Raw genomic sequence first — 17643 nt, 5'->3', positions numbered from 1 at the left:
TGGACTGGAGTGTACTTTCGGGGTTACTGCACCCTTTAACGGTCAAGCCAGCCGCCCCTTTACTTATGACACAGGCGCACGCTTGGCACTACTTTGTTGATGCACGTGCGGCTACTGCGCACACAATTCACAAACACAGAAAATAATTTTTTTTTTGGTTTGGACTGGAGTGTACTTTGGGGGTTACAGCACCCTTTAATGGTCAAGCCAGCCGGCCCTTTACTTATGACACAGGCGCACGCTTGGCAGTACTTTGTTGATGCACGTGCGGCTACTGCGCACACAATTCACAAACACAGAAAATATTTTTTTTTTGGTTTGGACTGGAGTGTACTTTTGGGGTTACAGCACCCTTTAACGGTCAAGCCAGCTGGCCCTTTACTTATGACACAGGCGCACGCTTGGCACTACTTTGTTGATGCACGTGCGGCTACTGCGCACACAATTCACAAACACAGAAAATATATTATTTTTTTAGCCCTTAGGGGGAGCACCCCTGATGGACAGAGCACCCCCTGGACAACACTACAGCACCCCTTTAGGACTGGGATACTGCACAGGACTTTTGAGTGGACACAGCCCCTATGGAGAACTGACTGCACAACACAGTCCAGCCAGCCCCTATGGACTTTGAAGTAGTGGACACAGCCCCTATTAACAACAGCAGCACAGCACAACACAGCCAGCCCCTATGGACTTTGAAGTAGTGGACAACAGCAGCACTACACTACACTACACTACACAGCCCTAACTCCCACTCTCCCTCTTCACTGTCCACAGCCGAGTGAGAAAATGGCGCCGACGCAGGTACCTTATATAGGATCCAAAACCCGCGACACTCGGAAGGCGGGATGATGACGTTTTGCCTCGATTTCAGATCCGAGTCAGGCGGGAAAAGTCGAGCCTGATTCAGATCGGACTCGGATCGGGGGGGCTCGGGGGGGTTTGGATTTCAGAAATCCGAACCCGCTCACCCCTAATATTTACTAAAGGTGGTCAAGGGCAAAAAAGGTGTAAGAAACAGCACATGAAATCTAAATATTTTACAATCTTAAAGACAACATCACCTCTAACAATAAAGATAACATTTACTGCAGAAAAACATAAAAATGCCAACTAGAGATGTGCACCCATGCCCGTGTTTTGGTTTTGGATCTGTATCTCCTTCGTGTTTTGGATCTGGATTTAGTTTTGCCAAAACCGCCCTTGCGTGTTTTGGTTTTGGAACTGTATTATTTTCTAAAAAAATCATAAAAACAGGTGAAACAAATCACACAACTACAGTACTATTAACCTCAATAACATTCATTTCCAGTCAGTTTTGACCACCTTACAACTCACAATATCCAGTTTAGGCCAAAAGGTTGCAACATGCTAGCTGGGTGACTAAGCTTAGCAACAGCAGTGGGTGTCACAAACATGTGGCAGTTCAACTTCCAACATGGCACCTCTAGGAAACAGAGTGGCACTGCAGTGGCAGACAGTATGGCAGTTCAGTAAACTACTAAACACACTAAGGGTACAGCCTGTGGCGTCACAGTACTTGTGTTATGGCTACACACTTAGGGTATGGCCTGTGGTGTCATAGTACTTGTCTTACGGATACACACTAAGGTTATGGCCTGCGGCGTCGCAGTACTTATGTTATGGATACACACTAAGGGTACGGCCTGCAGCGTTGCAGTACTTGTGTTATGGCTACACACTTAGGGTATGGCCTGTGGCGTCATAGTACTTGTCTTATGGATACACACTAAGGGTACAGCCTGAGGCACCACAGTACTTGTATGGATACACTGGGGTACAGCCTGCAGCATCACAGTACTTGTGTTAGGGATACACTAGGGTACAAAACAAAAAAAAACTTATTTTTTTTACTTTTTTTTCTTATTATATTTTAAAAAACTTTTAAAAAACTTTTCTTGACTTTTTAAAAACATTTTTTACCTTTTTTACTTTTTTCTTACTTTATATCTTTTTTTATTTCTTTTAAACTTTTTTTGTAACTTTTTTTTAATTAATCTTTTTTACCACTGGAAAGGATGAACACCGGATAGGTGTGTCGGTAGCACTGGAGCAGATGGACACCGTAAATGTGTGTTGGCAGCACTGGAGTGGATGGACACTGGACAGGTGCATTGGCAGCACTGGAGCGAATGGACACCTGGCAGGTGCTTTGCCAGCACTGGAGCAGATGGACACCGGACAGGTGCATCGGCAACACTGGAGCAGATGGACACTGGACAGGAGCTTCAGCAGCACTGGAGTGGATGGACACTGGACAGATTCATCCGGAGCACAGGAGTGGATGGATACAGCACAGCACTGAGCACAGGAGCAGCCACGGTGTATGGACGGAGCACAGCACAGCCTCTGGATGGACTCAGCACAGCACCTGGATGGACTCAGCACCGCCCCTGGACAGACAGCACAGCCCCTGGATGGACACAGCACGGCCCCTGGATGGACACATCACAGCCTCTGGATGGACACAGCACAGCCCCAGGATAGCAAAACCCCATGAAGGACTTAGCACAACCAACAGCTCAGCCACACAGCCATATTGAAGCAAATGGTGCCGATCACAACGGGATAGGACTTATATACAATCCAAAACCTGCGAGAATCTGAAGCCGGGATTGATTATGTTTTGCCTCATTTTGGGAACTGATTCTGGCAGGAAACCCTGAGCTGAACTTGGATCACCCTTGGATCAGGTGTGTTTTAGTGGGTCTGGTTCTCAGACAACCGGACCCGCTCATCTCTAATACCAACAAGCCATACACCACACACAGTGGCAAGGAAAGGCTGAGTCTAGAGGTGTCACATTTAAAACAGGCAAATCAGGGCACAAAAAGAACAATTCACAGATCCCAGAGGAGAGTCTAAGCATGCCCATGAGTGTTATGTGTGATTCTGACATTTCTGACACTAATTGCAGAGAAGCATCCTTCCACAATTTCTGCACCCTCTGCAAATGTGAGGATGAGTAAGTACTGTGGTAAAAGTATTGATGTGACATAGAAATTGAGGATGGTACTTTAAAAGTGTAACAGGATGTGGGTGATATTTGAGTATCTGATGCTAATGAGGATGTTGATGATGAATGTGTTGGAGGAGTATGTTGTTTATGTCAAAATAAGTCAGCCACCAGTGGCAGCAGTTCTTGCCATAGATGAGAAGAAAAAGGATATTGTCATGCCTGGACATGTGACCAAAAAAGCTACCTCTTTACTGTGGAATATATTTTTCCCAAATCCTGCCATTTCTCAAGCCATCTGAACCATATGTGAAGCCAAAGCAAGTAGAGGTAGGGACATTAACCCTGTAAATAATAACAAGCAGTCCAGCATCAGCTATGAGCAGCATGCTTAGATCCCAACTGATGTAATCTCCGAAACCAACACCTTCATCATCATAAACCTCCTGCATCCAAATTGCAAAGGCTTACTAACTGCTGCTGGGGTGCATTTTCATCACAGAAGGGAACAAAAAGACTATTAGTTTAAAACAATATTTGACTGTGAAATAATAATTTGCAGGAAGAACCAAGAATAACAACCACCATCCTTTTGCATAGCGGGTCACTGAAGTCACGACAGTTATGTTAACATCAGATCTGCATCTAATATCCAGACGGTTATAGCTAGTATTAGATCTGCATCTAATATCCGCCATTAATGCATCTGGCTTTAGACAGTTAATTGAGGTCATGTGCCTCCACTACCAAATTCCATCTTGATTTCATTTTACAAGAACAACAATTCCTCACCTGTACCTTGATGTTAGAAAAACCTTATTGTTGGCTTAGGAAGTGCCATTGTACTGACTATCCACTTAACTGCAGCTCATTCACAGGCAAGTTACTCTCTGTATCACTTGCTTCACTAAGAAGCACACCCGTGTCAATACAGTATGTTGTAAAAACTCACGGATGTGATAGCAAAATGGCTAATCCCACTAAGACTCTCCTCAGGATTTGTAATCTCTGATAAAGCAAGTAACATTGTATGAGTATTACAAATGGGTGATTTTGAACACGTACTGTGTACTTGGTGGTTCAGAAATTCTTTAAAAATGGCATGTGCCTGCAGGACATGCTGTCTGTGGCTCAAAAGATTTCTGGACAACTGCATGTAGAAGATTGCAGCATCTGCAACAACAGATCCATTTGCCATGCCACTAACTGAAGCAAAAGGTAGTAACCACAGGGCTGAAACTAGGATATCTGTCACCCGGTGCAAGGCAGCAATTTTGCGCCTCCCTCCCTTCCTGTACCTGAAGTTTGTTCTTGCTCCTCCATAAGGCAGTGCACTACAGAGACGTCCCTGGTATAGTGACTTACATTATTCCATACACCATAATGCCCATTACACATTATGCCACACACTGTAATGCCTATTACCAAAGTGCCACTTACATTTTTGCCCAACACCCTTTTATACCCCACAGTAAGGCTTCTAATTACTTTAAAATTACCTGCTCATTGTCAGGGGTTACATGCTCGTTGCCATGGGGTTTCATGCTTGTTGCCATGGGGTTTCATGCTTGTTGCCAAGGGGTTTCATGCTTGTTGCCAGGGGGTTTATGCTCATTACCAGGGGGTTTATGCTCATTGCCAGGGTATTTCAAGGGAGAAGATGAAGCCCCCAAGCCACCTCGAGTCAGCTTTTTTCACCTCCTGCAATCCGGCACCCGGTGCACGTGCACCTCTAGCCCCCCACCCCACCCCTAGTTGCAGCCCTGGTAACCAGGTGGAGTTCCACACTTATATGCTTCAGTGACTGGAGGAACAGAAACAAGACATTCAAATGTACACAGCAAGCTATGACATAGGTACTGTGAGAATGGTGGGATTGTACTGTAGTCCAGCACAGTGGACAATACTCTGCATTTTATGCAAGCTACTAAAACCATTTAAATTGTAACCAATGAAGTGAGTTTAGACACTGCCATCCTGAGTCCGGTGAGTATCTTAATTAAACTATTGGACAAGCAGCTTGAGAAGCTGAAGGAGATTAAATGAAGCGATTCTGCTAAGTATGTTGGACTTCTCACAATTTCTTTATTCGCTTCACTAGGACCAAAGGGTTTGCAACATCTTTAATTTGGATCAGTACATTTTGGCAACCATGCTTGATCCTAGGTTTATTGGTACAGACAGGATACATGGCAGGTCAGATCAAAAGGCAGGAGGACACTGAACAGATGTAGACTAGAGTTCAGAAGTTGGCTGGTATCCAACACATAGACTAGCACTATCATCAGGAACAGCAAGGACTGGAGCTAGCCCAGGTAAAACCTAACACAGACAGGGCAGTGAATACACAGGTGGCCTGATTCAGATTTGGGAATAGAGTAAGATAGAGTGAGTAAAGCTGGCCACACACTAGACCAAATTACATCCAACCATCCAACTAGTTGATTGGTTGGAATGAATATCTGGTAAGGGATGAAAGCAAATGACAATCAGCAATTTTCTCCCAAACGCCGGAAAATGGACTAAAAACTGTTTTTTGAACAAATTGTTTAGATCAAACATTTAACAAAACTTGTCTGATGACCATTTTCATCTGTTTTCTGGCATTTAGGAGCAAATTGCTGATCATCATTTACTCCCATACGTTACCAGATTTTAATTCCAACCAATCAACTAGTTGGCTGATTGGATGAAAGTTGGTCTAGTGTGTGGCCAGCTTAACTGTGTACCTGGACAAACCATGTTGAATGCAGGGGGTGCAAAAACGAACATTTATTTTTGCATACTAACTGCTTTTGCATGTAGCCCACAAATGCTGGACACATTTTTACACTGCAATTTAGATTTCAGTTTGTACACACCCCTCCCAAATCTAAATTTAATTGCACATATTAAATCTGGCCCACCTGCTGTGCAACGTGGTTTTACCAAGATACACAGTTACTAGCTCTTTCTAACTCCATTCCCAGGCACTCAAGGCCTGAATTAGGCCCTGGGTGCATTTATGTGGGTAACACCCAATCAACTGCTGGAATGAGATCATGTGAACAACCAGAAGTACACAGTGTTGATTAAAGCAGTTGTGAACTAGCAGCCCTGAGAGCTGCCAGTCAGGCCAGATGCTGCTTAATGGTGAGCCAGAGAGGAAAGCAGTTGTCTAGTAACCTCAGCACACATAGGACCTCATTCAGAGTCTTTCACTAGCGCTGTGCGCTCGCAAGCGGCCCGATGGTTTTCGTATGCGCATGCTTCGTTCTGCGCGTGCACAAACTACTCTGTCCGATCGCAGGTGGCTCGCTCGCCCAGCAAAGACAGCCCAGTGAAATTAGTGACAGGAGAGGCCGTTTGTGGGTGGTAACAGGGGCAGGACACTATTAACGGAAGAGTGGAGGTACGAACGCAGTCGTGCCTGAGTGTTTCAATGCCATTTTAGAGGCGTGCATAATTAACCTGCAGCGTCATAGTACACATCACATGCCTGTTTTTTACACTGAAGTCCTCACAGTGTTTGCAGTAGGGTAAGGCAACCAGAAGCGCTGCGATCGCTTCCGATTGTCCTCGATGTACCAATGTTATAATACACTTCCTGGAGATGACGTGTGCTGATGGGCGGCTCTGCCTGTGCGATTGGGCGTACGCTGACAGCTCGCTAAGACATGGTGCCCCCCGCTTAAGCCTTGGCGAGTGATTGCTTCCCATGGCGTCACTTTGACAAATTTGCATACACTGGGGGCGAGCGATCGCATCTAGACTCTGAATGAGGTCCATAACCCACTAAAAACAGACTGATCACAGACAGAAGTATAACATTATCCCCTGCCTTTGAGGAGGGGCCATCGAACCCTTAACAGGATGAATTTAGATGATTATTTTTATTAAATAACTTTCATAACCTCTTGGCATGGAGATCTTTTAATAGTTCCCAGGACATTTCTTCTGGCCCGTAACTCTTCCAGTGAATAAGATATTGGAGCTGACATGAATCCAAGATACTTTCTATATGGAATTCGGTATGCTTTTCAACACTAACAGGAGAAGACCTATGAGTAGGTCTCATGTAAAAGGCCCTGGACCGGAATTCAGGTTTCAGTAGAGAGGCATGAAAGACTCTAGGGATTGTCATTGAAAAAGGTATTTCCAGTTTGTATGCAACTGGGTTGATCTTTTTAATCCTGGTATAAATGCCAATGTATCTAGGACCAATTTTCCTGGAAAGTTGTCGGAGACAATGATTCCTAGTGGCCAGCCAAACTCTGTCCCCTACTTTGAATTGGAAGTCTGTTTGATTACAGTCGGCTGCTGTCTTTGCCTAGGTGTGGGCTTTGTATAAAGCTTTGTGAACCTTACCCCTAACTTTCTGCAGATTGGAGATATTGTCTCCATGGCAAAATCGGAGCAAAGCCTGTAGTGGAAAAAAGGAGACATTTTGGATGGTGAATGAGGAGAATTATTGTATGTGAATTCCTCCCATGGAATGTAGTCAGCCCAGTTGCTATGAAATTGGAAGATATGAAAACGGATGTACTACTCCAATACTTTATTGACCTGTTCTATCTGGCCATTCGACTGAGGGTGGTATGCTAATGAAAATGAGAGCTTGATTCCTAAGACTTTACAGAAGGCTTTCCAAAAGGTAGATATGAACTGTGGACCTCTGTCTGACACTATATTAAGCAGAGCCCCATCTGAAGATATGTGAGAGAATTAGTTCAGATCATTCTTTGGCTGAAGGAAGTCCTTCTACAGGGATAAGATGAGCCATTTTACTGAACCTATCTACCACCTCCCAGATGGTGTTAAAAGCCATTGACAAGGGAAGATCAACTATAAAATTCACTGTGATATGAGTCCATGGGATTTTTCGAATAGGTAGTGGTACCAACAGACCCAGAGGTGCTTTTCAGGGTGACTTCATTTGAGCACAGACTGGATATGATTAAACAAAACATTGAACATCTTTACAGATTTCTGGCCACCAAAGCTATTGGGATACCAGCTGAAGAGTTTTACTGATTCCAGGGTGGTTTGATTTTTTTATGATTGTGAGCTTCTTGAAGAACTTCAGGCCTTACGTATGAAGGATTTGGAAATGCAAGTCTGGGGAGGAGTCTGTGTTTGTGCTTGTTTATTTGGTTAAAAAGCTCTGGAATGAGAGGCAAAGGATACTGGTTATCTGTTTAAGACTTCTACAGTCAATGCAGAGCCAAAGTCCCCCATCTTTTTTGCGGAACAAAGAACAAACCAGCACCAACTAGAGATTTAGAGGGCCTTATGAATCCCAAGGTTTTATGAAATATATTCCTACACAGCCTTCAGGATGGGAGAGAGAAAATAGGCATCCCTTAGGGAGCTTTGATCCAGGAATTAGCTCAATTGCACAATCCTAGGCTCAATGTGGTGGAATTGTGTCTGCAGATTGTTTACTAAAAACATCAGAAAATGTGGAATATGGAGCTGGAAGTTTTGCCTCCACCAAGCTTGCCTGGTAATTACCAGGAAAGGTCTGTTAGCGCTCCTGGGGTCATTCTTGTAGATGCTTGTCTATTTGAATAGCGAGTTTCATCAAGGCATCCAGGGTGCTTGGAGCAGGATACTGGACTAAGGCATGTTTCAGTGTTTCATTGAGTCCAACCTGGAATTGTTTTTGGAGAGCTGGATCATTCCATGGGGTGTCAATAGCCCACCTCCGGAATTCTGCACTATATTGCTTTGCAGAATTTCATCCTTGCCTTAAATTACGCAAACTAACTTCTGCTGACAATATCTAATCCAGGTTATCCTATAAGAACCCTAGGGCTGAAAAGAAACCATCCATGGTTTGTAATGCTGGAGCATCAGGATTTAGACCAAAGGCCCATGTTTTAGGATCCCTTGCAGAAGACTCTGAGCAATTTTGCTTGAAGTTAAAAAATTACACTCTGTCACCAGTGAACTTATCTGGAAGGCTCATGGGGGACTCCTTTTTGATTGCAATGACAGCTAGAGGCCTTACCAGATTCTTCCTGCACATGGACTTGTAGATTAAAATTGCTCACCAATTGGGTCAACGATTGAACCTGATTTACCAGTGCCTGAGCAAGGTCCATAGTGCAGAATCTGTCTGTTTAAGGTTAGTGTTACTGTTATGTACCTCACTCTCCAAGGCTTATAACCCCTATGCAGAACTGCAGTATGGTGCAAGATGTTTCACCAGTAACAGTAGTCTTTCCTGGAACCGCACTATTCACTATGACTTGGCTATGACCTGGACTTGATCTTAGTAGGGAATAGTTGTTATTGCCTAAGTGTGAGGATGAGTTTGAGACTTTTAGATATGGTGAATCCAGCAGGAAAAATGGTACAGACAGGATACATGAAATGTCAGTTAAAAAGGCAGTTGAAGGAAACCCTGGTCTAAGTGATTTATTTACTAAATGTATATTGTGGTTATTTCATCAATTTTGAAATCCACAGATTTACTAATTGTAAATTTGATGGATATTCTACAAAAATACTGTCTTTAGAATGCAATTGAAAATCTACTCACTATAAATGTTTTTCTAAGGCAAATAATAGCAATTGCATATGTACTAAGTGCAGGATAGAAATACCAGTCTAAATCAAAGATAAATTGATGGAAAAATTTACCAAATAATTGACTAGCAGCACACAGATGTGTTTGTGGGGAAAAACATTCTATTGATCAAAGCTTCATCAACTTGCCTATCAAAAGAGACACAAGCAGGTGCTGCACTCTGGCTGTTGGAAAAATGGCTTTGCAAGGGATGCAAGCATTGCACATGCTCAACACTTATAGGCTTTATGCAGTGCTCTATCAGCTGACTGGGAAGACAGAAGGCTGAAACACAGCCACAAAAGCAACTTAAAGAGCCTAAGCAGGCCTAGATTTTTTCATGGGCAGTTAAAAATCATTGCTGTGTCTGATGTCAAAGTCATACAAATGTTCCAACTCAATCACATCAAATTAATGAGCCTGTATGTCCTTATCAAGCCTCAGCTTGAGTCAGAAGTGGCTAGGTCATGAGACACATCAGGCCTGCACAAGCTGCAGTGTGCTCTGCACTTTTTTCCACTGGTTATTTCCAGTCAATCTCCTTTAGAGTGGTGGGTACCAGTCAGCCAATGTTCAGCCGCCATCGCATTCAGGTATTGTTCACCCTGAAGACCTTCTACTACACCTTCATCTGCTACCCCATCCTGGAGACACATTGACATGAAGTAAAGGAAGCATTCTATAATCACACGGTTATGCCCAATATATTTGGGGCTATTGACTGCACAAACATTCATATGAGGCTCAGGTGACATTTATCTCAATCATCACCATTCCCATGTGCATACAATTTGTGATACAAAACTGAAACTAATAAGTGTTGTAGATGGCAATCCTGGTTCCTGTCATGACGCTTTTTTTGTTCTCTATACTAACACAGGTGATGCCGGCTATGGCTGTGTCTCTTGGCTTCTGACTCCATTGTTGCTTCAGCAGACTATGGCTGAGCATAAGTATAATGAGGCCAACAAAACCACTTTATCAGTGATAGCATGCACTTTTGGATAATAAAAACTAAATTCTAGTGCCATGATAAATTTGGTGGAATTTTGTTATATACTCCAAATAAAGTCTCAGATATAGTGCTCTGCTGCTGTCTATTGCATAATCTGGCATTACATCAACCACTTTCCCAAGTTTATGCAATAGACAGTGAGTTTTCACTGTAAAAAATACATATTAATACAGTACAACACATTTTGCGGGTAAGTATAACTGAACTACACATTACTGAAACTGAAATAATTATTTTCTTTCTTATCTTTTCCTTTTAGGATCTGAACTATGAGTTGGATATTCATGGTGTCTACAGGATAATACACCTCTTGTGCAGAAGCTACATCGGGGCATTGATGGAGATGCTGACCTTGTTAGGTGTGTACTGCTTACTGAAGTTGTATGGGTCTCAGGTGGGCAAGTTATAATTTGAGCACCAATAGAAAGTTTATTAAAATTTAGCTCCCTGTCAGCATGCATTTTTTGTTTCTTGTAGTCTGATTTGTGATAGTATCTTGAAATTTAATAAATGCTGTTGTTTGGGGGCCCTGTGGCTGTGCCTTACCTATTAAAGTTATTATTATGATTTCACAGCATATAGTCCTCTTCTGCCTAGGCATGTGTGAATTTTGCCTTAGTTGTGTTGCTATAAATTCAACCTGCCTTTTCTCAAAGGTAGCTAAGGTATCAATTATGTGCAATGGTTGATATCAGTAAGGCCTTGACTGTGGAGCAGGGGTGGGTGAAGCAGTTGGTTATTATGCTTTCTGAGCTGGTGGTTATAATGGAAATAAGCACAGACTTATTATCTCTTCCTCCGTTCTTTCCTGAGGCCTTTCCTTCTTTGTTGAGGGTCCACCACCAGTTTGGACTGTGTGTTTGCACTCTTCAGCCAGAATGTAGTCATTTATAATGTTGACACCACAGTGTCAACAGTTATGATGCAGACATTGTTAAACTGTCCAAAGGCAAGATGTTAAATGCAAAAATGTGAAATGCCAATATTGTCAGAATATTGATATTAGGGTTAATCTGCAGGACGGGAAGGTTAGGGTTAGTTACTAGGGGGTGGTTAGGGTTAGGTTATGGGGGAGAGGTTAGGATTAGGCACTAGAGAGAGGTTTAGGCATACAGATTAAGCTTAGGGAAATGTACATACCGGAATGCTGGTGCATCAAATAACTCCACCAGAATTGATGGTCCCATGACCACACCACCAGGTCCTGGAAGCTGCCACTGCAGCCTTGCCCAGGTAAGTGACTGCTGTGAGTCCTCACCCACCACTTTTTTCCCCTCCTCCTCCCTGCTCATACTCCTCTCACTCTTCACAAAACACAAAATACAGACAAGACAAACACTTAAAAAGAAAACCTAACAATAACAAATCACTCTCCAAATTCACACCACAGACACAGACAAGACTGAAATTAAAAGTAGGCAAGAGACAAAAAATGAGATAAGATAACAGTAAAAGCACACAACACCATCAAAAAATTGCAATAAGTATTCCCAACAAATTCAAACTCCTCCAAACAGAAAACTTTACTTTCCTACTAAAATCATCCACTAGTCAACATCTTATCCGCATTATCTATTTCTAGCATTTTCTAGTGTGTTTGTGATATCAGAATAGCAAGTGTTATGTTTAAACTAGGGGTGTGTATCGGCCACTTTTCGTGTTTTGTGTTTTGGTTTTGGATCTGGATCTTTCTTCGTGTTTTGGATCTGGATTGGTTTTGCCAAAACCACCCTTGCGTGTTTTGGGTTCTGGGTTTTGTGTTTTGGATCTGTATTTTTTTGAAAAAAAGCATAAAAACAGCTAAAATCACAGAATTTGTAGGTTTTTCTGCTCCTATGCTATTATTAACCTCAATAACCTTAATTTCCACTCATTTCCAGTCTATTCTGAATACCTCACACCTCACAATAGTGTTTTTATGTCCAAAAGGTTGCACCGAGGTAGCTGGATGACTATGCTAAGCGACACAAGTGGGCGGCACAAACACGTGACCCATCTAGGCGTGAAACTGCAGTGGCAGACAGGATGGCATTGAAAAACTAGGCCCCAAACTGTACATAATGCAAAGAAAAAAAGAGGTGCAAGATGGAATTGTCCTTGGGCCCTCCCACCCACCCTTATGTTGTATAAACAGGACATGCACACTTTAACAAACCAATCATTTCAGCGCCAGGGTCTGCCACACAATTGTGGCTGAAATGATTGGTTCGTTTGGGCCCCCACAAAACAAGCTGGCAATTTATCTGTCCCTGCACAAACTGGCTCTACGGAGGCAAGATGTCATCCTCATCCTCCTCATCCACCGATTCCTCACCCTCTTCAGTGTGTACATCCTCATCCTCACAGAGTATTAATTCGTCCCTGCTGGAACCACAGGTCCCTCTGTACGTTCTGGAGGCTGGTCTCCCTGGAAGAGTTGATAATTCATTTTATGAACATCATCTTCTCCACATTTTGTGGAAGCAACCTCCTACGCCTTTCGCTGACAAGGTTCCCGGCTGCACTAAACACTCTTTCGGAGTACACACTGGAGGGGGGGCAACTCAGGTAAAATAGAGCCAGTTTGTACAGGGACCTCCAAATTGCTTCTTTTTCCTGCCAGTACAGGTACGGACTGTCTGACATGCCTACTTGGATGCTGTCACCGATGTAATCCTTTAACAGACAGACGCACGCTTGTCGCTGCTGCTTTGAGGATTCAAGTGCGGCTACAGCCCACACAATTCACAAAGAGAGAAAAAAAAAAGAATATTTTTATTGTTTGTGGAGCACACTTTGAGGGTTACACCACCCTTTAACAGACAGACGCACGCTTGTCGCTGCTGCTTTGAGGATGCAAGTGCGGCTACAGCCCACACAATTCACAAAGACAGAAAAAAGAAGAAGAATATTTTAATTGTTTGTGTAGAACACTTTGAGGTGTCACCACCCTTTAACAGACAGACGCACGCTTGTCGCTGCTGCTTTAAGGATGCAGGTGCGGCTACAGCCCACACATTTCACAAAGACCGAAAAAAAAAGAACAATATTTTAATTGTTTGTGTAGAACACTTTGAGGTGTCACCACCCTTTAACAGACAGACGCACGCTTGTCGCTGCTGCTTTAAGGATGCAGGTGCGGCTACAGCCCACACAATTCACATAGACAGAAAAAAGAAGAAGAATATTTTAATTGTTTGTGTAGCACACTTTGAGGGTGTCACCACCCTTTAACAGACAGACGCATGCTTGTCGCTGCTGCTTTAAGGATGCAGGTGCGGCTACAGCCCACACATTTCACAAAGACCAAAAAAAAAAGAACAATATTTTAATTGTTTGTGTAGCACACTTGGAGGGTGTCACCACCCTTTAACAGACAGATGCACGCTTGTCGCTGCTGCTTTGAGGATGCAAGTGTGGCTACATCGCACACAAGTCACAAACACATTAAAAAAATAGTTTTTTATTTTTTGGAACACTTTGAGAGTTACACCACCCTTTAACAGACAGACGCACGCTTGTCGCTGCTGCTTTAAGGATGCAGGTGCGGCTACAGCCCACACATTTCACAAAGACCGAAAAAAAAGAACAATATTTTAATTGTTTGTGTAGAACACTTTGAGGTGTCACCACCCTTTAACAGACAGACGCACGCTTGTCACTGCTGCTTTAAGGATGCAGGTGCGGCTACAGCCCACACAATTCACATAGACAGAAAAAAGAAGAAGAATATTTTTATTGTTTGTGTAGCACACTTTGAGGGTGTCACCACCCTTTAACAGACAGATGCACGCTTGTCGCTGCTGCTTTAAGGATGCAGGTGCGGCTACAGCCCACACAATTCACATAGACAGAAAAAAGAAGAAGAATATTTTTATTGTTTGTGCAGCACACTTTGAGGGTGTCACCACCCTTTAACAGACAGACGCACGCTTGTCGCTGCTGCTTTAAGGATGCAGGTGCGGCTACAGCCCACACATTTCACAAAGACCAAAAAAAAAAAGAACAATATTTTAATTGTTTGTGTAGCACACTTTGAGGGTGTCACCACCCTTTAACAGACAGATGCACGCTTGTCGCTGCTGCTTTGAGGATGCAAGTGTGGCTACATCGCACACAAGTCACAAACACATTAAAAAAATAGTTTTTTATTTTTTGGAACACTTTGAGAGTTACACCACCCTTTAACAGACAGACGCACGCTTGTCGCTGCTGCTTTAAGGATGCAGGTGCGGCTACAGCCCACACATTTCACAAAGACCGAAAAAAAAAGAACAATATTTTAATTGTTTGTGTAGAACACTTTGAGGTGTCACCACCCTTTAACAGACAGATGCACGCTTGTCGCTGCTGCTTTAAGGATGCAGGTGCGGCTACAGCCCACACAATTCACATAGACAGAAAAAAGAAGAAGAATATTTTAATTGTTTGTGTAGCACACTTTGAGGGTGTCACCACCCTTTAACAGACAGATGCACGCTTGTCGCTGCTGCTTTGAGGATGCAGGTGGAATCTAGACGGGATTTGGAACCGAGGACACACTACCTCCATCAATTGTCTAAATCCCACTGCACTAATGTCAGATACCGGACGCACGTCTAACACCAACATAGCAGTCAAGGCCTCAGTTATACGTTTTGCTTCAGGATGACTGCTGTCGTACTTCATCCTCATCGCTAGGGACTGTTGGAGGGTCAATTGTTTAGTAAAAGTAGTGATGTTCCTACTTCCTTTCTGGGATGATGAACAACTCCCAGCAGCAGCAACAGCACTAGGAGGAAGTGGTTCTTGATCTTTCCCTATTTTATTTTTATCGGAGAATGTTTGGTCCTCCATTTATGTTATATTGATATATATACGTGCGGCTAAAGCGCACACAAACACAGAAAATATTTTTTTATTTTTGCTGGAGAGTAGTGCACTTTGTGGGTTACACCACCCTTTAAGAAATGAGCCAGCCGGCCCTTTACTTATGGGACACAGGTGCACGCTTGGCGCTGCTCCTTTGTTGATGCACGTGCAGCCACAGTGCACACAATTCACAAACACAGAAAATAATTTTTTTTTTGGTTTGGACGGGAGTGTACTTTCGGGGGTTACAGCACCCTTAACGGTCAAGCCAGCCGGCCCTTTACTTATGACACAGGCGCACGCTTGGCACTACTTTGTTGATGCACGTGCGGCTACTGCGCACACAATTCACAAACACAGAAAATAATTTTTTTTTTGGTTTGGACTGGAGTGTACTCTCGGGGGTTACAGCACCCTTAACGGTCAAGCCAGCCGGCCCTTTACTTATGACACAGGCGCACGCTTGGCACTACTTTGTTGATGCACGTGCGGCTACTGCGCACACAATTCACAAACACAGAAAATAATTTTTTTTTGGTTTGGACTGGAGTGTACTTTCGGGGGTTACAGCACCCTTTAACGGTCAAGCCAGCCGGCCCTTTACTTATGACACAGGCGCACGCTTGGCACTACTTTGTTGATGCACGTGCGGCTACTGCGCACACAATTCACAAACACAGAAAATAATTTTTTTTTGGTTTGGACTGGAGTGTACTTTGGGGGTTACAGCACCCTTTAACGGTCAAGCCAGCCGGCCCTTTACTTATGACACAGGCGCACGCTTGTCACTACTTTGTTGATGCACGTGCGGCTACTGCGCACACAATTCACAAACACAGAAAATAATTTTTTTTTGGTTTGGACTGGAGTGTACTTTCGGGGGTTACAGCACCCTTAACGGTCAAGCCAGCTGGCCCTTTACTTATGACACAGGCGCAAGCTTGGCACTACATTGTTGATGCACGTGCGGCTACTGCGCACACAATTCACAAACACAGAAAATAATTTTTTTTTGGTTTGGACTGGAGTGTACTTTCGGGGGTTACAGCACCCTTTAACGGTCAAGCCAGCCGGCCCTTTACTTATGACACAGGCGCACGCTTGGCACTACTTTGTTGATGCACGTGCGGCTACTGCGCACACAATTCACAAACACAGAAAATATATTATTTTTTTAGCACTTGGGGGGAGCACCCCTGATGGACAGAGCACCCCCTGGACAACACTACAGCACTCCTTTAGGACTGGGACACTGCACAGGACTTTGGAGTGGACACAGCCCCTATGGAGAACTGACTGCACAACACAGTCCAGCCAGCCCCTATGGACTTTGAAGTAGTGGACACAGCCCCTATTAACAACAGCAGCACAGCACAACACAGCCAGCCCCTATGGACTTTGAAGTAGTGGACAACAGCAGCACTACACTACACTACACTACACAGCCCTAACTCCCACCCTCCCTCTTCACTGTCCACAGCCGAGTGAGAAAATGGCGCCGACGCGGGTACCTTATATAGGATCCAAAACCCGCGAGACTCGGAAGGCGGGATGATGACGTTTTGCCTCGATTTCAGATCCGAGTCAGGCGGGAAAAGTCGAGCCTGACTCGGATCAGACTCGGATCGGGGGGGCTCGGGGGGGTTCGGATTTCAGAAATCCGAACCCGCTCAACCCTAGTTTAAACCAATAGAAAAGTATAAGGAAGTGTTGGTCAGTTTTGGTCAATTTAAGATCAGATTACATTGAAAGCAATCAATTTACATGTGCATTTGAGGATGAGTTGAATCATTAAATGGCAATTAATGTGATTTTTAGACAGAAAAATCCAATGGGCATCATTTTACGCTGCAAACCGATGCCTTGTAAACAGGGGCGGATTGGGATGGAAAACCAGCCTGGGAAATGTATGGAAGCAGCCCTAATGGGGGCGGAGTCTGTTGAGGGGGTGGGTCTATTTTCGGAGCTTGACTGTGGGAGCATTCGCCATCTTCAGATGGTGAATGCTCCTGTTCCGTAATCACAAACGGCTCCTTCCCAATGAGAAGGATGTCCGAGTTGTGATGAGGGTTCCTTTAGGATCCCTCCGCCCCTGTCCGGATCCTTCCGCTGGACATCGGGGCTCTTGTGTGCATGCGTTACCTGTAGTTCACACATGCGCAGTCCCTTCACTGCTCCATCAGGAAAGGAGCAGTGAAGCGGTTCACTGGGACAGCTAATGCGAAATCACCGAGCCAGAGCAATAATGAATTACTCTGGCAGCTG

The sequence above is a fragment of the Taudactylus pleione genome, unplaced genomic scaffold (assembly GCF_031769625.1).
Source record: "Taudactylus pleione unplaced genomic scaffold, aTauple2 ptg000005l, whole genome shotgun sequence".
NCBI lineage: Eukaryota > Metazoa > Chordata > Amphibia > Anura > Myobatrachidae > Taudactylus > Taudactylus pleione.
The sequence above is the reverse complement of the archived record's forward strand: the minus strand, read 5'-3'. Positions refer to the sequence as shown.